The sequence below is a fragment of the Rhipicephalus microplus genome, unplaced genomic scaffold, assembly GCF_043290135.1.
Source record: "Rhipicephalus microplus isolate Deutch F79 unplaced genomic scaffold, USDA_Rmic scaffold_189, whole genome shotgun sequence".
NCBI classification, from domain to species: domain Eukaryota; kingdom Metazoa; phylum Arthropoda; class Arachnida; order Ixodida; family Ixodidae; genus Rhipicephalus; species Rhipicephalus microplus.
Genome location: NW_027464760.1, coordinates 285,329 through 308,672, shown reverse-complemented (window position 1 = coordinate 308,672; position 23,344 = coordinate 285,329). Strand labels below are relative to the sequence as shown.

General features: G+C 43.4%; 1 non-coding gene across 1 annotated transcript; it reads right to left on the bottom strand.

Annotated features, from left to right (window-relative positions):
* Positions 1–22,570: 22,570 nt before the first annotated feature.
* On the bottom strand, positions 22,571–22,643 carry TRNAT-CGU (transfer RNA threonine (anticodon CGU)). The gene has a single exon. It is a non-coding gene; the product is annotated as a tRNA-Thr (tRNA).
* Between the last annotated feature and the right edge of the window lie 701 nt (positions 22,644–23,344).

Below are 23,344 nucleotides of genomic sequence, written 5' to 3'. Positions count from 1 at the left end.
CTGCACAATGGATGGTCTTTCTCGAGCAAGTGCACGGCTGCTGTTGCCGTAGACGCCGCTGCTTCGTGCGGCTGCCGTTCTTGTTGCTGCTGCTGCACCGGCAACGTGTACTCGTTTTTACCGTCGTCTGCTGCTCTGGTTTTTCTTCTTTTTCGTTCTCCGAGCCGAATTGTGGGCGCGAGAAATCCTTTTCATTTCGTCGGGACGTAAGAGGACTTTTGTTTACTCGTAAGCACGCCCCAGTTTTGAATAAGTGGCTGGCCTTGCTAGGGTGGGTATCCTGTGAAGGCTTGAACAAGCATTTCATGAAAAATCATTTCATGTGCAAATGTGTTTTCATCTCTCGGTAATGGGGGCCACGAGTTTGACGCTCTGCGGGCTCACTTACGGTCAAGAAGCCAGTGGTTACTTCGGATGCACTCTGGGATTTCTGGGGCGGAATCCACGACACGTCAGTTTCGTAATTGCGTTTTCGTGTTGGTCAATCGGCTTTGCTATTGATAAGTCTCGCATTGTTATTAACGAAATATTCTCTTGCGAACATTTTTAATATAAGACGTTTTTGTGAGTACACGTGTCAAGATGGCCGCGATAGTGAATCAATGAAATCAGGTAAACAAGGTGAAATCTTTGTTTGGTAGACTTTTTTTATTATGCGCGTACGTAAAAACTAACTTCTGTTGTTGTTTGGTCTTACCGTCTCCTTTCGCAATGAAGAGAGAGGAGAGAGGAAGACCGAAATGTCCTGTATCAAGCTGTACCAGGACATTTGCGTTCGTCTTAGCTTTTTTTTTCTTATCTGTGAAAAGCTCTTCATAGTTTTTTAAGCCTGTGAGATGTCTTTAGTTCGGGGTCATATCCTCCTAATTTTTACCAGTAGACTCCACATGCGCCAGCACTGTTTTCTAAAGCCACACATATTGTCAAGGATGGAACGGCACACGTTTTTGGTCATGTATGAAATGGCTAACGTGCGCACAAAGACACGAAATCTTGAAGGAAAAAAACGCTGACGCAAGTGCCTGCCGTGCTACTGCAACACATATTTATTTGTTGTTTCAAGTCATATGTTCTGTCGCGTGGCAACTCTTTGCATCCTCACAGGAGCGCGTGGTGTGGACTCGCTCTGCTTTATCGGTCCACCATGCTCTCTTCGAAAGACATCGCGCGAACGGGTTACTTCTCGTAAGAGGCAAAGTTGATGCTTCACGTTCATTTCAAAAGCGACTTTTACAAAAGTTTGAAGTGCTAGTTTCTCTTCATGCAACGTCTTCATGTATTCTTCCGTCTACTCTGTTGCGCCGCCCGAAAAAAGGACCGCGAAAAATTCCGCGGCTGCGAGAATTTCTCGGAAGCGTCGTCTTCCTAACCGCCTCAAGACCCTCCCATGGCGTTTGTACCTGTTTGCCCCGCCGCTTTTCTAGCTGCCTCCTCGATCTTCTTTTCATACTTCATTTTTCTTTCTCCTCCGCTAACTTCGCGCGTTTTCTAGAGCACCGTGGCGGGGACAAGAAGGTAAGGAGATGGGAGGGAAGGACAGCCGCTTCTTTCCCGCGGCGTTCGTCCTAAGCTGTCCACGTTTCAGGAGGAGTGTCCGATACCGCAGCGGAGGCTCCACTGTCTACCCCCGCAACGAACCACGACGGCAGCTGCAACGTGGAGGGGCCTCGCTGGGCTCCTCCGAGCCTCCTGGCGTGCTCGTCGATAATTACCTTTTTTTTTGTTTCTTCATTTTTGGTTTACTCGCTATCTCCACCTTCTTTTTTTTTCTCTTGTCCCCTTTCCCTTCGTCCTCCTCCTCCTCACTGGTATTCGCCCAAGTGCGAACGTTTACACCTGAGCGCTTCTAGTTTACCTCGGCTTCCTTCCACTGGCACGAGCGCAGCGTAAATACGTGCAGCGTTATGACGGTGTCAGCATCTTCGTGATGCAGAACAAAGAAAATGCATTATTCACTGCCGTGGCACGTATTCCTTGGGGACTGATCAGTGACCAGTGTTCTGGCTAGAGCAGTCTCATAAACCGGAAGTACAGTTCAGCTGCCAATTCCAAACATGGTCTAACGTGAGGATAGCAGTGGATTTCAGATGAACTGCAGACTTACAGTGACCAATGCCTAAACAATGCATGGTTTTATCAGAACGAAGCCCACCCAGCCACTTGCGCTTCCCCGTTCTCTCTTTAGTTTTCCTTTTGGGCTTTCTGGATGGCTTCACCTCGGGTTGCCGTCTCCCGCTCGGCTTTCTCTATGTGTTAACGCACCGTCAGCTGTCCTGCAAACGCGTTTCGAGGTGAAAGCGTATCGGGCACGTTGTTTCGCGCGATATAAATTAATGACGTGGCTAAATGAACGAGAAGCAATCAGCGCAAGCAGGAGTGTGTGAGCTTATGCAAGGTGTCCGAATTGCCCTGTCACCACCTTCCGGGCATCGATCTCTATATAGCCGAGAGATCCGGTGAGAGAGTCAGATTGGACCTGAGAACGAGGAAAGGCGCACCCGAATGACGCTGTCCTGGCTGCGAAAAAAGATATTACAAGAACGGCGGTGTATAGCGATGAATTTGTCGTTAGCGCGTAGCGAGATGTTGTCATAGAAGGGGCACGCGGAGAGCTTCGAAGTTACCTGCAGTATGATGAAATGCTAGTGTACAGGAATCTATTCAGGCTGACTTCCACCACTAGCGATAGAAACAGCGCGAAAAACAAAAATAGGCAAAAGTGGCATTGTACAGCTGGGTGAAGTCGCGCAAGAGAGCGTGCGCGTACTTTCTGTCCTCAGCGATATCGAGAAAGAGAGAGATAAGTCTATTTTAAAATGCACGTAATTTTGTCGGTCTGTATGTAGGCTCTTTCACGCAACTCTGTAAATGGAAGGGAAGCAGAAGGGTGAGAGAAAGCAGAGAATGGCAACAAAAAGTTTTCAGAAGGTACTATCGCGCCCATTATGAGCTCCAAGCTCCAACATAATCGCGTGGCCCAGCGCGCTGTATTGTTATACAGTGGCGCCGGTCTTGGACATGTTCTCGAATTACCAGGGGAGGGTTTGGCTCTTCCTGCGAAGGCACGTCGCCTCGTTTTGCTTTCACACGCGCCTTCGTTCTGCCTTGTGGTGACATCAGTTTCGCAACTGATAACTTAGAGGTCGTTAGCGAGCAAGTGGGGATGATGCGCGCTCGCTGGTGCAGCCAAACGCTCGCTAGATATCTCGAAATATGACATGGTCGATGCCAGTGAACAACCTTGCAGTGCGCACTGCCAACGCGCTGGCTTGGTATAGCTGATACTGGGCTCGGTGGTACATCATCTACGACGCCAATACCAGCAACCGATCAGCATACGAGTAGCATTCGGTGTACTTGGCTGCATGCTGCATCAACGCACTGCACTCTGTCTTTATTTCTCTTTCTCTCTATCTATCTATCTCTCTCTCTGGCTAGACATCACTGCACAGTGCAGCGCAACATACTCAAGTATAAGAAAAGAGCCTACGTTATACGCAATACATTGCGAGCGCAGAGGCACTCGTGTATGATGGCGGTACGACATAAAGTGGTCTCGCAAGATGAGAGACACTACTGCATTTCAAGGAATGTCTTTCAAGGAAGGCCACAAATGCCTTTCAAGGATTTCAAGGAAGGCCACCAATGCCTAACATTGGTGGCCACTGCCATAAGTGTAAAGCACATGCTCGTTGGGCACGGATGTATTCGCTCGCAGTGCTCCCCACGACCCAGCGTGCTCGTGCGCTGCATGGCTGCACCGACCGCTTCGCGTCAGTACTTGACCGAAGGCGCCCGCACAAAAAACGAACACGCGAACCTTCAACAGAATACTAAATGCTCATCATCCGCAGTCAACTGGAAGTTGGCGCGGGACCACGGGTCACTACGCCGAGCACATACGCCTACAGTGCCTTGACTTTGCCCACGAAGGAATGTATGACCTCGCGCTTTTCCTCGCGACGCAGAAGTTGGGCGGCAGAGAACTGCGGTTGCGGGAAATAACGAATGGTTAGAGTCGTAGTTTTCTGTTCAAACGAGAATCCGCGTGTTGTGCTCCATCTTTGGCCCACCCGCCAGGTTCGCCGTACGTCTCACATTCGTTCTGCCTTTTCTCCTCTCCACGCGCATTCGTTAGCGCTCACTTTCCCTCCGCTTAAGATGGAGTGCCCGCCTATCGCCCACCAATGGGAGTCATCTACTTATACGGAGCTGCGTTATTGTTTTAAAGTTTTATTGCGTTATTGTTTTGCCCACTGATCAATTTCTGACCGGAAAGCATTTCACGCCAGGAAGGAGGGGTTGCACGGTTCTGCTGAGGGAGATTTAAAAAAAACGTTTTAAACCTTCTTGGTTATGCCACGAACACCTGAGCCGACAAAAGAAAAACAAACATCTGTCTTCCTCGTGAATAAAAGTACGACAAGTGCTGAATTTTCCCTTTTAACGTTATTCGCTTCGTGGATATTCTCTACAAGAAACCTGCAGGTGAGAAAAATATCTCGCTGGTTTTCGGGCTCTCATATCGTTCGATCGCTTGGTAAGTGCCTAAACATCCGGTGTTTGTCTTGCCGAGATCATTTGTCAAGGGTGCGCTTCAGACTTTGCAAACGATATCAGTAACTGCACGGAGCCCTCTTAAACAAATAGTAGAGGTGACAACGTATATGCGGCATATGAAATACCTTGATAGAAATGACAAAAATTATGCACCGATGAACAGCCAGGAGTGTTATTCTATCCATTCTATGCCCATAAATGTCAGATGAGTTATTCTAAAGGCGGAACTTCTTTGTGCTACATAGGCACACTGCAAACCGCATTGTCCCAATAAATGTCGTCAGAGTAGCGAAAACAATTTTTGTGCACCTTTAATGAAGGGAGGGTGCGAATGAGCTTAGTTATAGTTCTTTGCCTTTATTTCTATAGCCTCAGAGCATTTTATTATAATGCCTATGCTGCACGTATCATCGCGGTTCGAGGGGTCACAGCGTGGCGCTATATATAACATGAGATCGCCGCTAAATAATGCAACATTCATAAACTGCAAGAATGCGCTTCCTGTATAGCTCACTTCTCTTAGTGGTTAAAACACTGGTTAAGACAAAATGAAAAGTGAGGCCGAACCCAGAAGGCTTTCTTTGCGCAAGTGCTCTTTGTTGTGGTTTGACCAGTTTCACTAACAAAGTGTGCAGCATCCGGGGTTGGCTGCTAGTTTATGTCGCGAAAAATTCTAATAAAAGGTTTCAGGTAATGCTGACCTTGTTCCGATGCCCTTAAATGTGCGCATCTATCTTAGATCCTTTGTTTCCCCAGAATGGCAGGATCGATGAATCAATAAATACATTAATCAAACAGTATCTTCAGTGACTGAGAGTTGCCAAAAAAGATTGTGTTTATTGCGAATACAGCATGTATCGCTTGCTCGGGAAGTGTTAACTCTTACGCCATCTACGTTCTAGTCAACATATTTAGACATTGGAACATGATACGTCTGAAGTCCTGTGCCCACTATTGTCAAACGCAGCAGTGCAGTTTTAGTTCAACCGTATTTTTTTGTGTTCTCTTATTTCAATTTCCCTATCTTTTCATCACCCCGCTGCGGTGATCTAGTGGCTAAGACACTTGGCTGCTGACCCACAGGTCGCGGGATCGAATCCCGGCTGCGACGGCTGAATTTCTGATGGAGGCGAAAATGTTGTAGGTCCGTGTGCTCTGACGTTAAGGAACCCCAGGTGGTTCAAATTGCCAGAGCCCTCTACTACGGCGTCTTTCATATATGGCGGTTTTGAGACGTTAAACCCCACATATCAATCAATCAATCTACCCTATTTTTTTATCCCTTGATCACCTTCCACAAGCGTAAGATATAGCCAACCGGACGCGCGTCTGGATGACCTTTCTTCCTATCCTTCTTCTTCGTCCTTCTCCCCCCTCCATATTTATAGCTACTTTCATTTCTGTCAATCATCGCTCTAATTTCTGTCTTTGCAATTCCAGCTGTTTTCTTTGGCAGGCAGTATTCTGTTTTCATCAGTGGTATTTGCTTTGTGCGGCTTTTCGTTTGAAGCATATATATATTGCCATATGTGGCGTCACAGCACTAACCTGCATTGAAAGGACATGATGAAGTGTAGTCACGAAGAACACTAGACATTCGCGAATGCCTGTATGCTTCCTTACCTTTTCAATGCGAAGGAAGCCTACGTGGCACATTGAGATAATCTGGCCTATAGGGCGAGCGATTTAAGTGCTGCATGGGAAACGAACGGGCTTGCTAACATCGCGTGCGTTACTGCCTCGCTCAAAGGCGAGGCTGCCTTGGTTTTAACGTACAGCAACGGCCAACATTCATCGCTCTCTGAAGTCGTCGTTCACGCCTTATACGATCCATGCTCGCCAAGGCTTTTCACACGCGCTCGAGATCTGGGATGAAGCCAATATCGGTACGGCTCGCGCTGTGTGTCCATCATTGTAGGTGAGTATGCGTGGGCGTTGAAAAGGCACGAACGTCGGCTGTATGGTGTTGAAAGGGGACATGAATTAGGAAGGACAAGAAAAGGAATGGAATGAAGGATGTGGGAGGACGGAGAGGGTTGGGGCTGGCCGTGTTTGCTCGACTTGTTGGCATATTGTCGGACTTAAAAAAAAAAAGGTTGTATAAACATGCACGCGCTTAATTGCCTTCGGCGTTCATTCACTTCAAGGCTTACCTCAAGAGCACTTCGAAGGGTCGGATGAAAAATGTTTACAGGCAGTAAGCGCCAATGGCAAAAAAAGTAAAGAAAAAGAAATACAACAATTAAGTGGACAGATTTCTTCAGAGACAGAATGCTTCATTATTGTTCAGAAAGACGCATGATTTTGCTTTAAGGCCCGTTTGTGCATAATAAGTGAGTACTGGTGCGGCAACCAGGAGATGAAACCGTTTTACAATTACGCGTATCGGCACACAATGGGGAGAGTCAGTTCTAAAAAGAATGCATGGACCGAGGCAAATAAAAAAAGGGGCCCATCGGAAAATTATTAACCCCTATTTTCCAAAGTCAGTGATATTTATTTATTTATTTGTATTGAAATATCACAGGTGCATTACATAAGCACAGTAATAAAAAACATGCAATTTTCTCAGACAAAGCGACAAATTCACAAAACTTCTTTTCAGTAAGTGAGTTTTTTTTTTTTTGGAAGTTCAATGATGGGCAACTTGCGTATGAAATGTCCCTCATAGTGACTGGCTCAAATATAATCCTTCCATAATATTTAGCGTCCGACGTTACTGTGATGCCCGCTGATCGATAGCAACCGAAAAGCTTGCCCGGGCGGAGCTTATTTTATTATTGTTTTTGAAACATACGCTCAGTTGTGGACAACGAGAAGGGCGATTGCTGCGCGATTCTAATCACTCTAGCTCAGCAAAATCATTAGCTTCTCTATTGTATAAAAATGCATTTGGCAGTTGCTAAAGAACGGTGATCTCTTGTTTATATCAGAGTTCCCCAGTTCTATGCAGCCAAAGTGTGCATTTGCAGCGCCTACGCACCAAGGCCACAGGTCAACTTCATCAACGCCGTGGTCTCGACCCGTTCTCGAAAGAACTAGCAAACGTGCCTCGTAGCATTCATTCGTCTTTTCTTTTTGGACCACCTCTGTCGACGCTTACGTCACCTCTCAAAGCCCAACTTGCGTTGACCTACAAAGGCAAGGCACTCGGTGAGCTGTACCAATATTGCCTTTGGCGCCGACTGCATATCACCGCGTGCCTCCGAGAGCGGCGTGGCAAGGCGGACGATGCCATTCGCTTCCACCCAAGGCATGAGCGATGGTGCGCTTGTTGCGTACAATGTAGCGGCGAGGCGATCGACTTGGTCAGGTTCGTGGGCTCACTGCAATCCCACAGTTGGTCAGCCCACTTCGCCAGCCAGTGCACAAATGCGCCATATGCCCACGCTTTCTGCGGATTACTCGTGCTTCGAGTATATGTGTAGCATAACTCACGTCTGCTCTCTGTCTGACTAGCGCACTGCAGACCACCTTGAGTGAGAGCTAGAAATGGTGAAAGGTGACTCTCATTGATTCGAATTTGAAGCATCTGGTTATGTTAATAATAAATTGTGCGGCCTTCGTGGGTATGTGCCGTGCGGATATACGAGAAAATTAATACCATGGCCATAAAAGAGTGTCTGCCACAGAAGTTGGGCCAGTCCCACTGCATGCTCAACCTGGTCTAGTAAAAAGGAAGGTCATTTGTTGGGTTAGCCCAACAAATGACTAAAAAGTGACGGCGGTGAGCTGAAGACCTTGGGTATACGTATACAAGAAAATACGCAGGAATGAAAGAGTCTAACGTGGCTGCGAGGATACCCCAAAGCGATGGAATATCTACGCAAATGACAACGTTCCCGTAGATTTACGAGAGGTATACGAACGCTTGGTTTCAGGGCTAGCTTCTCCCTCTGGAATTTGAACAGCCGTGTCGTGTCTGTGACTGCCTCTGGTTTATCTTGCTCTCTGCTTCGAACTTGAACGTATAGAAACAGCCTGACATCACACAGCTAAAGTCTAGCAACGACTCAGAAACAACCAATAGAAACACGCTGCATCGCCCATCTAAGGCATATAAACAGCTGAGAAGCAACCATAATACTCTTCAAAATCTTCATTGGATTACATCATGCGCAGCTCAGTGTAAGCTTCCAGCTTTTTTTTTATAGCGAAGCTGTTTATGACTTGGTGAACCTAAAATTCGTTCGTGCTATGTGCGTGGAAACCCGTAGCGCCTACGTGCCACAGAAATTGGGCAAGTACTCCCTCTCACCACTGACAGACAAGACCTTGGGTGGCAAACACTATCAATCAGGAAACGGTACGATAAAGATGAAGACGAAGCAAGGAACGAGCACCACAGCACTACAATTTATTGTGGTGAGAAAAAAAAAACGTATGTAAACTTATACGGAGAAGCAATTCGTCCCAAACAAAATAAAATCAAATCAAGATAAATTACATACGAACAAAAATCAGATGGCCATTATTACATGACGCTGCATGTGCATTACGTCACACGGCCATGGCAAATCCACCGCTATTACGACGCCAATTAGTCTCCCTGTGGCATAACCCCGCCATAACACGTCACGGAGAATTCACCCCCTTGATTTCATAGGTGAAAGTGACAGGACTAGTCTTTTATCTGGCACACGTGGCGCCAGATAAAAGACTAGTCCTGTTAAGCTCAGCCACAATTAAGACGACAGCTAGCGTGCACGTGTGTGGCCTCCTGTCGCAACCTATATGCAGGAACCCTTTCACAGCGAACGGATCAAAGATGGTATATGCCCCTGCTAATGCAGTGACCTGATACAGACCACCACGATCGGCTCATACTGCGACGTCAACGTGCATTATTCCGCAGCTTTTTCGTACACGCACTTACACGGCACGAATGGATAAAAACGCAGATTCAGTGAGCCATCCCGGACGTTCCCTACCACAGAGTTGTGTTCTTTATCGTATCTTAGGTCGCTTGAATGTCTGGTTCTCCAAAGTTGCTGCACCTAAACAACTCGCAAAGCCTTGATCTTTCGTGGACCCTGCAGAGCGTGTCAATGGCGGCATTTTCGGCCTCGTCTGTATGCGGTGCTGGTCGAGTCATTTGCATTCTCTGTGCACGCTGTTCGGCGCCGTATACTGTTTTAGTGTTCAGCGTTGCTCGCCTATTGTTATGTTGAAGCCTTCCCGATCGTTAGCAACTGTCGCACAAGTGGCGCTCTGTCTGTGGAAATCGTACATAGACGAAACCATGCAGTGCACGTATCTATGATGCAGCCGTGACTGCGAGGGGTATACGTTTCACGTGAACAAGTTCGATGTTGAATACTTTCAAGGGCACGTCGACGCACCGTACAACGGCGCTTTGCCTTTGCAGAGTCCTCACAACAAGTCGAAACTATAAAACGGCAAATGCTTAAAGAGTCATGGCAGGGCCGATATCCTAAGTGAGTTCACATGGCCAAAGGTGTACAATCTTTTGGACATAAGACACAGCGCTAGCATAAATAATTCATTCGTGTTTAAAAAGGGCGTACTTTTCAAAGTATTTCGCGTGCACACATGAAAGGTATATGAAAAGACCCACTCGTTAACGAGTTTATACAACTTCTACAAATGCTCAAATTTGCCCACGTTATACGACACACACGTCCAGGCGATAAACAAGTTCATTCCGTACACTTAGTTGCACAGTACAGTCTATACCCTGCATCGCATTGCAGCACTGATGCGCTATCTGAGTGCTACTGAATGCGGTATAGAGGTTCCGCTTCCTGATAGGCGCAACACGATTTCAAGACGTTTGTCCGGTCGACTTTAGGACTAAGTGACCGCTCATTTGCATGCAATGAACAGTGTCACATGTACCTACATAGTGCCCCTCCCCTGTCCTCTCTTTCTTCCTTTTAATACTCCCATACCTTCCCCCCGTGCAGGGTAGCAAACCTCCCGGCCTTTCATTTCTTCCCTATCTCCTCCTCCTCCATGGCGTTTCTGTGTGGTTCTCCTCATATATATTTCGTGTGTGTAGACCTAGTACTTTTGAAAATGCATACCCTCTACAGATAGAATGAATCTTTTACCACGTGTGTACTGTAAAAGACGGCACATAGCAACCTACAGTTAGATGACTGTGCGCATGAGCCTTCTTGACAAACAGGCCTGAGTTTTCTCCAAGCAAAAATTTTTAAAATAATAATGATTGATTTGATTGATTGATTTGATTGATTGATTTGAGGGGTTTAACGTTCCAAAACCACCATATGATTATGAGAGACGCCGTAGTGGAGGGCTCAGGAAATTTTGACCACCTGGGGTTCTTTAACGCGCACCCAAATCTGAGCACACGGGCCTACAACATTTCCGCCTCCATCGGAAATGCAGCCACCGCAGTACAATAATAATGAATTGTACAAACTGCTCCTTGTGCCAGGTCCTGCATGCCTCAAGAAGAGTTTGTGTGGGGGATAGTTTGAACATACTGTATAGTATAGGGTAAAAATGGCGCTGCGAAGTTGAGAACAGGGGAAAAAAGCTGGACTACACCGACGAAGCGCTTCGTCTGTGTAGTCCAGTTTTTTTCCTGCTCAACTTCGCAGCGCTGCCTTAGCATACCTGAAGAGAAGAGCTTCAACGATGGATGACGTATTCCTTCGTTATTATTGGCGTGTTCACTTCATCTCGACTCAAGGTATAGGTTAATGCTACTGCGCGGAATAAACTAGATGGTCAAAACCGACGGTTCAAGGTCCTCGGTTCTATATACTGCCGCGCTTTCGTGCTCTACACACTGCTGCATGCTACTTATGAATCGCACACGTTAAGCACGCATGCACGCGCTTGCTCAATATAGGAGGCATGACGATCGCGCTTCAAACGAGAAAGCACCGGAATAAGAGCTGCCTGTCGAATTTTAGCAGTGCAATGGCAGCTTGCAGATGCCTTGCGCTAATGCGGAGTTGTCAGGTTATTTGAAAATAAGGCATCACATGCGATATCAGAATTGTTTTCGTGATCCACACATCATGCACATTATTCATCCGAGATTATATATGTACCCTTACCCATTATAGGTGTCGATGGCCTATACACAAGAAAAATTGCCTTAAGATGCTTCTTGCTTACGTATTAGGAGCACATTGAGATCACCTTCATTCATTTTCGTTTCATTCGTTCGATGTTCGTTTGCGTATGTGATATCGTCTCAATAATGAATATTGAAAAGAAACTATCACGAGCTTTCGTGACTTCTTACAAACGCGCCGAAACACAGTTTGTAGAATATGTTTGTAGAAACCAAAGTGAAAGAACGTGCCATGTATACACGAGTACTACATTCATTTTTTTTCGTTTGTCTTTCGATCAGCCAAAGTCAGGAAACGTTTCTGCGTCACCCTGAGGGAATAAATTTCACTTTTCCGTTATCATCGCCGTTTGTGCTTTGAAGTCATGATACATACTGACCCTTGATTCAACTATAGAACCACACACTTAAATACTCATTTAGGGGTCTCAGTGCAAATCCTTTTTGTTTCTATCACGTCTGTAGATATGGCACGGTGTATTTCAAGGACGTCCGGGACGTTATAGCATTGAAGGTTCCAAGGAAAACAGCTTTTCCGTTATGAATACATGCGGTGCATCTAATGAGAACGCACGCCACTCTGAACGCACCGTTATCAGTGTATTCCTGTTTCCGAGGGTATCGATCACAGGCAACCTTCTCGGCATTGGAACAGTGTAGGTCGCGCCCTCGCTCAGCGCTAAAGCATTAGCGTTGCTACGTGCGCGAGCCAGCCATTCGTTACAAACCGCTAAGCCCTCGATTACGTGTTACGCACAGCGCCCGCATTGCGCGTCCTTAGATGTGGTGTCGTTTGCAGAATACTAACGACGTACGTAAGGCCAGAGTGAAAATTTTCATTTCGTGCTTCTATTTGCATGCAGTAATCAGCTTCGGCATTACAAACAGACAACGTAAAAAAGGGAAGCCTTGCTATACTCGTGTACAACTAAAACAAAGAAAACAAAGCGGATTTTCGTCAGAGGTACCCTCCTGCAGCCAATGCCGTCACCATATCATCGTGACGTCACGGCCGACTGCCCTGCCGTCAAGCTCACAAGAGGAATCACAAAGCAGCTAGTCAAAGCATGTCACACAGGTAGCCGCAACTCAATTGGCAAGAGTAGGGTCTTTTGACAGTGAAAAGCAGCTTTTTTTCTCAAGTTTTATCGGAGTATAGATTTCATAGCCAGTTCTGAATGTCTATCGCCACGACCATATATATCAAATCTACATCCATGCAGAGTCGTGCGGTTTCCTTAAAGGTCGTGTCATCGTGGATACTGTATATGTTGATTGTACATCACTTTGTGACAGCCACTTAAGTCGCGTACGTAGTTGTGGCCGGAAAACACAAAGCAGAGACACCCCCCCTCCCACACACACACAGACAAACACACATGAATACGCATTCATAGAGAACATTCATTGATTTCTTGTCTTGCTTATACAGTATAATCCCAGACTCGTGAGATTCATCATTACATAACTACAATTATCTGTTATAATAAAGAGAAAAGCACCGCCTAGTGGTGTAGTTACTAAGGTACCCGGCTGCTCACACCCAGATCACGGGATCGAATACCGGCTATGCATGGCTGCTGCATTTTCGATGGAGGCGAAAATGCTGTAGGCCCGTGCGCCCAAATTTCGAATGTACGTTACAAAACATTAGGTGGTCAAAATTTCTGGAGCCGTCCGCTACGGCGTCTCTCATATGGTGGTTTTGAGACTTTAAATCCCATATTATTATTATTATTATTATTATTATTATTATTATTATTATTATTATTATTATTATTATTATTATTATTATTATTATTATTATTATTATTATTATTATTATTATTATTATTATAAAAGAGAAACTATGTTAAAACTGCTGTTTGGGCAAATCGATTCATGATAAAGATTGAATTACCAGCGCAAAAGGACGGTAATGCGTACTGGTGTCCATTTGCCTTTGCTCGTGCACATTCATGATCGCGTAATACGATTTGCTCTGTTGATTATCAGGCAGAAGCGCACCTTGACAACAACACCATAAACAGTATTTCCATTACTGTTTTTCCATTAAACAGCGTTTTATTACTAAACAGCGTTTTTACACTAAACAGTATGGAAAAACGCCTACTCCCGCAGAGGCAGCTATCCTCCAACTCCTTTTTGCAGATCGTTTATCCTCTAACAAAAAGTTCGCGTCTATCGCGAATACTTCACCTCGCACCGCCACACCCTTTAAAACCCTTCGCTGATAAATGGTTTTTTTGGAGCGGCTCACTGAAGCGACTATCCGAGCAGTGCTTGCTTTCGCGTTACCCTGCAACGGGCCAATGGACGACCATCGGACCTTTCAAAAATGTGAAGCCGAGCAAAAGTAAGTAGAAGAAATGAAAGAGAACGTTGAAGCTGGCTCAGTTGGTAGCGTTCGATGAAACAGCCCGCACCCCCGCTGCCATCATCTTCATAATGGCCTTTTCAAACGACCCCTCGGAGGACCAACAGCACGCAGGCGTCGTGGGGCACACGTTCCGCGGAAATGGTCATGGCATCAATCAAGCCTGCGGAGGTCAAGGATAGTAAATGGCTGCCTGAGACCACTATCCACTTTTGAGGGCCTGCAGTGTGTACAAAGTGCCGATGAGTCCAGTACATGTGCGTTCGTACATACTCCTTAACAATAGTGACGAGTATTCGCACTCATGGTACAGGACATAATGAAGTGCTTATGATTTGATAGCACACGTGACACCCGCATAATGGGGCACTCAACTCAGTGCACCCTCGATTTCGATATATATATATATATATATATATATATATATATATATATATATATATATATATATATATATATATATATATATATATAAGAGAAAGAAGTGTATACCTAAGGGCTCGTTTTTCCGTGTTTTTAACACAATAATAATGAGATATAACAGACAGTAATGCCAAGGAATGTACAGGGGAAGTTATTAACATTAATGGAATGTAAATAAGAAGAAAGAAAAGTGGATGAAAAAATTACCAACTGTAAGCAGGAATCGAACCTACGACCTTCGAATTACGCGTTCGATGCTCTAACCACTGAGCTATTACAGCGGCACTCCCTCCATCCACTTTTTTGGGTTTTATCTGTGAATTTAGAAGTAGGAGCGACAGTCAGCGCCATCTATAAGCCAAACAACGAGTGTGAAAACACTCTTATGCGCATGTTTGGCGTCACGTAGCACGTGAACTTATTATGAGCGGGCAGCTGATTAATTGTCCCTCTTATACAACCTAAACACACCAAGTCTGCCAGTACGAGACCCTCGTTCAATGAAATAAGGGAAAGAAGTGTATACCTAAGGGCTCGTTTTTCCGTGTTTTTAACACAATAATAATGAGATATAACAGACAGTAATGCCAAGGAATGTACAGGGGAAGTTATTAACATTAATGGAATGTAAATAAGAAGAAAGAAAAGTGGATGAAAAAATTACCAACTGTAAGCAGGAATCGAACCTACGACCTTCGAATTACGCGTTCGATGCTCTAACCACTGAGCTATTACAGCGGCACTCCCTCCATCCACTTTTTTGGGTTTTATCTGTGAATTTAGAAGTAGGAGCGACAGTCAGCGCCATCTATAAGCCAAACAACGAGTGTGAAAACACTCTTATGCGCATGTTTGGCGTCACGTAGCACGTGAACTTATTATGAGCGGGCAGCTGATTAATTGTCCCTCTTATACAACCTAAACACACCAAGTCTGCCAGTACGAGACCCTCGTTCAATGAAATAAGGGAAAGAAGTGTATACCTAAGGGCTCGTTTTTCCGTGTTTTTAACACAATAATAATGAGATATAACAGACAGTAATGCCAAGGAATGTACAGGGGAAGTTATTAACATTAATGGAATGTAAATAAGAAGAAAGAAAAGTGGATGAAAAAATTACCAACTGTAAGCAGGAATCGAACCTACGACCTTCGAATTACGCGTTCGATGCTCTAACCACTAAGCTATTACAGCGGCACTCCCTCCATCCACTTTTTTGGGTTTTATCTGTGAATTTAGAAGTAGGAGCGACAGTCAGCGCCATCTATAAGCCAAACAACGAGTGTGAAAACACTCTTATGCGCATGTTTGGCGTCACGTAGCACGTGAACTTATTATGAGCGGGCAGCTGATTAATTGTCCCTCTTATACAACCTAAACACATCAAGTCTGCCAGCACGAGACCCTCGTTCAATGAAATAAGGGAAAAAAGTGTATACCTAAGGGCTCGTTTTTCCGTGTTTTTAACACAATAATAATGAGATATAACAGACAGTAATGCCAAGGAATGTACAGGGGAAGTTATTAACATTAATGGAATGTAAATAAGAAGAAAGAAAAGTGGATGAAAAAGTTACCAACTGAAAGCAGGAATCGAACCTACGACCTTCGAATTACGCGTTCGATGCTCTAACCACAGAGCTATTACAGCGGCACTCCCTCCATCCACTTTTTTGGGTTTTATCTGTGAATTTAGAAGTAGGAGCGACAGTCAGCGCCATCTATAAGCCAAACAACGAGTGTGAAAACACTCTTATGCGCATGTTTGGCGTCACGTAGCACGTGACCTTATTATGAGCGGGCGGCTGATTAATTGTCCCTCTTATACAACCTAAACACACCAAGTCTGCCAGTACGAGACCCTCGTTCAATGAAATAAGGGAAAGAAGTGTATACCTAAGGGCTCGTTTTTCCGTGTTTTTAACACAATAATAATGAGATATAACAGACAGTAATGCCAAGGAATGTACAGGGGAAGTTATTAACATTAATGGAATGTAAATAAGAAGAAAGAAAAGTGGATGAAAAAATTACCAACTGTAAGCAGGAATCGAACCTACGACCTTCGAATTACGCGTTCGATGCTCTAACCACTGAGCTATTACAGCGGCACTCCCTCCATCCACTTTTTTGGGTTTTATCTGTGAATTTAGAAGTAGGAGCGACAGTCAGCGCCATCTATAAGCCAAACAACGAGTGTGAAAACACTCTTATGCGCATGTTTGGCGTCACGTAGCACGTGAACTTATTATGAGCGGGCAGCTGATTAATTGTCCCTCTTATACAACCTAAACACACCAAGTCTGCCAGTACGAGACCCTCGTTCAATGAAATAAGGGAAAGAAGTGTATACCTAAGGGCTCGTTTTTCCGTGTTTTTAACACAATAATAATGAGATATAACAGACAGTAATGCCAAGGAATGTACAGGGGAAGTTATTAACATTAATGGAATGTAAATAAGAAGAAAGAAAAGTGGATGAAAAAATTACCAACTGTAAGCAGGAATCGAACCTACATTCCTTGGCATTACTGTCTGTTATATCTCATTATTATTGTGTTAAAAACACGGAAAAACGAGCCCTTAGGTATACACTTCTTTCCCTTATTTCATTGAACGAGGGTCTCGTACTGGCAGACTTGGTGTGTTTAGGTTGTATAAGAGGGACAATTAATCAGCTGCCCGCTCATAATAAGTTCACGTGCTACGTGACGCCAAACAGGCGCATAAGAGTGTTTTCACACTCGTTGTTTGGCTTATAGATGGCGCTGACTGTCGCTCCTACTTCTAAATTCACAGATAAAACCCAAAAAAGTGGATGGAGGGAGTGCCGCTGTAATAGCTCAGTGGTTAGAGCATCGAACGCGTAATTCGAAGGTCGTAGGTTCGATTCCTGCTTACAGTTGGTAATTTTTTCATCCACTTTTCTTTCTTCTTATTTACATTCCATTAATGTTAATAACTTCCCCTGTACATTCCTTGGCATTACTGTCTGTTATATCTCATTTTTATTGTGTTAAAAACACGGAAAAACGAGCCCTTAGGTATACACTTCTTTCCCTTATTTCATTGAACGAGGGTCTCGTACTGGCAGACTTGGTGTGTTTAGGTTGTATAAGAGGGACAATTAATCAGCCGCCCGCTCATAATAAGTTCACGTGCTACGTGACGCCAAACATGCGCATAAGAGTGTTTTCACACTCGTTGTTTGGCTTATAGATGGCGCTGACTGTCGCTCCTACTTCTAAATTCACAGATAAACCCAAAAAAGTGGATGGAGGGAGTGCCGCTGTAATAGCTCAGTGGTTAGAGCATCGAACGCGTAATTCGAAGGTCGTAGGTTCGATTCCTGCTTACAGTTGGTAATTTTTTCATCCACTTTTCTTTCTTCTTATTTACATTCCATTAATGTTAATAACTTCCCCTGTACATTCCTTGGCATTACTGTCTGTTATATCTCATTTTTATTGTGTTAAAAACACGGAAAAACGAGCCCTTAGGTATACACTTCTTTCCCTTATTTCATTGAACGAGGGTCTCGTACTGGCAGACTTGGTGTGTTTAGGTTGTATAAGAGGGACAATTAATCAGCCGCCCGCTCATAATAAGTTCACGTGCTACGTGACGCCAAACATGCGCATAAGAGTGTTTTCACACTCGTTGTTTGGCTTATAGATGGCGCTGACTGTCGCTCCTACTTCTAAATTCACAGATAAACCCAAAAAAGTGGATGGAGGGAGTGCCGCTGTAATAGCTCAGTGGTTAGAGCATCGAACGCGTAATTCGAAGGTCGTAGGTTCGATTCCTGCTTACAGTTGGTAATTTTTTCATCCACTTTTCTTTCTTCTTATTTACATTCCATTAATGTTAATAACTTCCCCTGTACATTCCTTGGCATTACTGTCTGTTATATCTCATTATTATTGTGTTAAAAACACGGAAAAACGAGCCCTTAGGTATACACTTCTTTCCCTTATTTCATTGAACGAGGGTCTCGTACTGGCAGACTTGGTGTGTTTAGGTTGTATAAGAGGGACAATTAATCAGCCGCCCGCTCATAATAAGTTCACGTGCTACGTGACGCCAAACATGCGCATAAGAGTGTTTTCACACTCGTTGTTTGGCTTATAGATGGCGCTGACTGTCGCTCCTACTTCTAAATTCACAGATAAACCCAAAAAAGTGGATGGAGGGAGTGCCGCTGTAATAGCTCAGTGGTTAGAGCATCGAACGCGTAATTCGAAGGTCGTAGGTTCGATTCCTGCTTACAGTTGGTAATTTTTTCATCCACTTTTCTTTCTTCTTATTTACATTCCATTAATGTTAATAACTTCCCCTGTACATTCCTTGGCATTACTGTCTGTTATATCTCATTATTATTGTGTTAAAAACACGCAAAAACGAGCCCTTAGGTATACACTTCTTTCCCTTATTTCATTGAACGAGGGTCTCGTACTGGCAGACTTGGTGTGTTTAGGTTGTATAAGAGGGACAATTAATCAGCTGCCCGCTCATAATAAGTTCACGTGCTACGTGACGCCAAACATGCGCATAAGAGTGTTTTCACACTCGTTGTTTGGCTTATAGATGGCGCTGACTGTCGCTCCTACTTCTAAATTCACAGATAAAACCCCAAAAAGTGGATGGAGGGAGTGCCGCTGTAATAGCTCAGTGGTTAGAGCATCGAACGCGTAATTCGAAGGTCGTAGGTTCGATTCCTGCTTACAGTTGGTAATTTTTTCATCCACTTTTCTTTCTTCTTATTTACATTCCATTAATGTTAATAACTTCCCCTGTACATTCCTTGGCATTACTGTCTGTTATATCTCATTATTATTGTGTTAAAAACACGGAAAAACGAGCCCTTAGGTATACACTTCTTTCCCTTATTTCATTGAACGAGGGTCTCGTACTGGCACACTTGGTGTGTTTAGGTTGTATAAGAGGGACAATTAATCAGCCGCCCGCTCATAATAAGTTCACGTGCTACGTGACGCCAAACATGCGCATAAGAGTGTTTTCACACTCGTTGTTTGGCTTATAGATGGCGCTGACTGTCGCTCCTACTTCTAAATTCACAGATAAACCCAAAAAAGTGGATGGAGGGAGTGCCGCTGTAATAGCTCAGTGGTTAGAGCATCGAACGCGTAATTCGAAGGTCGTAGGTTCGATTCCTGCTTACAGTTGGTAATTTTTTCATCCACTTTTCTTTCTTCCTATTTACATTCCATTAATGTTAATAACTTCCCCTGTACATTCCTTGGCATTACTGTCTGTTATATCTCATTATTATTGTGTTAAAAACACGGAAAAACGAGCCCTTAGGTATACACTTCTTTCCCTTATTTCATTGAACGAGGGTCTCGTACTGGCAGACTTGGTGTGTTTAGGTTGTATAAGAGGGACAATTAATCAGCCGCCCGCTCATAATAAGTTCACGTGCTACGTGACGCCAAACATGCGCATAAGAGTGTTTTCACACTCGTTGTTTGGCTTATAGATGGCGCTGACTGTCGCTCCTACTTCTAAATTCACAGATAAACCCAAAAAAGTGGATGGAGGGAATGCCGCTATAATAGCTCAGTGGTTAGAGCATCGAACGCGTAATTCGAAGGTCGTAGGTTCGATTCCTGCTTACAGTTGGTAATTTTTTCATCCACTTTTCTTTCTTCTTATTTACATTCCATTAATGTTAATAACTTCCCCTGTACATTCCTTGGCATTACTGTCTGTTATATCTCATTATTATTGTGTTAAAAACACGGAAAAACGAGCCCTTAGGTATACACTTCTTTCCCTTATTTCATTGAACGAGGGTCTCGTACTGGCAGACTTGGTGTGTTTAGGTTGTATAAGAGGGACAATTAATCAGCCGCCCGCTCATAATAAGTTCACGTGCTACGTGACGCCAAACATGCGCATAAGAGTGTTTTCACACTCGTTGTTTGGCTTATAGATGGCGCTGACTGTCGCTCCTACTTCTAAATTCACAGATAAACCCAAAAAAGTGGATGGAGGGAGTGCCGCTGTAATAGCTCAGTGGTTAGAGCATCGAACGCGTAATTCGAAGGTCGTAGGTTCGATTCCTGCTTACAGTTGGTAATTTTTTCATCCACTTTTCTTTCTTCTTATTTACATTCCATTAATGTTAATAACTTCCCCTGTACATTCCTTGGCATTACTGTCTGTTATATCTCATTATTATTGTGTTAAAAACACGCAAAAACGAGCCCTTAGGTATACACTTCTTTCCCTTATTTCATTGAACGAGGGTCTCGTACTGGCAGACTTGGTGTGTTTAGGTTGTATAAGAGGGACAATTAATCAGCTGCCCGCTCATAATAAGTTCACGTGCTACGTGACGCCAAACATGCGCATAAGAGTGTTTTCACACTCGTTGTTTGGCTTATAGATGGCGCTGACTGTCGCTCCTACTTCTAAATTCACAGATAAAACCCCAAAAAGTGGATGGAGGGAGTGCCGCTGTAATAGCTCAGTGGTTAGAGCATCGAACGCGTAATTCGAAGGTCGTAGGTTCGATTCCTGCTTACAGTTGGTAATTTTTTCATCCACTTTTCTTTCTTCTTATTTACATTCCATTAATGTTAATAACTTCCCCTGTACATTCCTTGGCATTACTGTCTGTTATATCTCATTATTATTGTGTTAAAAACACGGAAAAACGAGCCCTTAGGTATACACTTCTTTCCCTTATTTCATTGAACGAGGGTCTCGTACTGGCAGACTTGGTGTGTTTAGGTTGTATAAGAGGGACAATTAATCAGCTGCCCGCTCATAATAAGTTCACGTGCTACGTGACGCCAAACAGGCGCATAAGAGTGTTTTCACACGCGTTGTTTGGCTTATAGATGGCGCTGACTGTCGCTCCTACTTCTAAATTCACAGATAAAACCCAAAAAAGTGGATGGAGGGAGTGCCGCTGTAATAGCTCAGTGGTTAGAGCATCGAACGCGTAATTCGAAGGTCGTAGGTTCGATTCCTGCTTACAGTTGGTAATTTTTTCATCCACTTTTCTTTCTTCTTATTTACATTCCATTAATGTTAATAACTTCCCCTGTACATTCCTTGGCATTACTGTCTGTTATATCTATATATATATATATATATATATATATATATATATATATATATATATATATATATATATATATATGTATATATATATATATATATATTGCCGGGAATAAATTCTTGAACTCCGGTAAATACTATGAATTAAAAAAAAGACGCACAGGTTTCTTTACGTTTCGGCCGTGGGACCGGCCTTCGTAAGAATAAGGTTATCCTGACGAATGCCGGTCCCGCGGCCGTAGCGTCAAGAAACCTTTCTGTTTGTCGACGTGTGTCTTGTTTGTATTCATATATATATATATATATATATATATATATATATATATATAGATATATATATATATATATATATATATATATATATATATATATATATATAATGAGATCTAACAGACAATAATGCCAGGGAATGTATAGGGGAAGTTATTAGAACCGATGTAAAGTAAATGAGTAGAAAGAAAAGTGGGTGAAAAAATAACTTGCCGTGAGTTCACGTGCTACGTGACGCCATACAGGCTCATAAAAAGAGTGCACCACACTTGCCGCCAAGGCTACAGGTGGCACTGACCGACACTCTAACGTTTAAAATAACACATAAACCCATTAAAGTGGCTGGGGTAATAGCCGCCGTGATAGCTCAGTGGTAGAGCATCGAACGCGTCATTCGGAGGTCGTAGGTTCGATTTCTCCTCACGGCAATTTTTTTCCTCTCACTTTTCTTTTGTATTATTTACTTTACATTGGTTCTAATACCTTTTCCTATACATTCCTTGGCATTAATGTCTGTAGATATCAATATATTGTGTCAAAACACGTAAAAACGAGCCCTTAAGTATACACTTCTTTCCTATATATATATATATATATATATATATATATATATATAAGGGAAAGAAGTGTATACCTAAGGGCTCGTTTTTCCGTGTTTTAACACAATATTAATGAGATATAACAGACAGTAATGCCAAGGAATGTACAGGGGAAGTTATTAAAACCAATGGAATGTAAATAAGAAGAAAGAAAAGTGGATGAAAAAATTACCAACTGTGAGCAGGAATCGAACCTACGACCTTCGAATTACGCGTTCGATGCTCTAACCACTGAGCTATCACAGCGGCTATATATATATATATATATATATATATATATATATATATATATATATATATATATATATATATATATATATATATATATATATATATATATATATATATATATATATATATATAGGGTACACTCTGTGTGTGTGTGTGTGTGTGTGTGTGTGTGTATTTCGTCATAGTGTACTGACATAGCAGCTAGGAGCTGATTTGTAATGGTATTTTCTGTTGTTCTGTTCTAGGTGTTTTGCTGTTGAGAGGTTCAGGTCCATATTGCCTCGGCTTCTCCATATCGATAAGTTCTGCAGCGAAAGCAAATGTAAGAATAATATGGATAATACTGAACGGTACCCAAATATGAACAAAAAACATGATAGCACCATGAAACCACTTGAAATATCATGTAAACGTACACTTTGCTTGCAGCAGTCTACACTGTTTTGAAATGTTCACACATACATCTTCCTTTTCTACTCTCAGTATATGCACTAACACACCATTTCATATATGTGAGCCTCTGGCTGTCTATCGCAGGCGCTTATCCAGCCCATTCTACAATAAGAGCTCGAGGAAGATGTTCGCCTTTTTCTGAAGGTGCATCTCAGGCCATGGTCCGAGTAATTTCTTTATTGTGAGGGGCGTCTGTCCAAACCTGCTAGTTTGTTACTTAGTTTTTCTCTTTCGTTCACGTGTTTTACGTACTCCGAATGAAT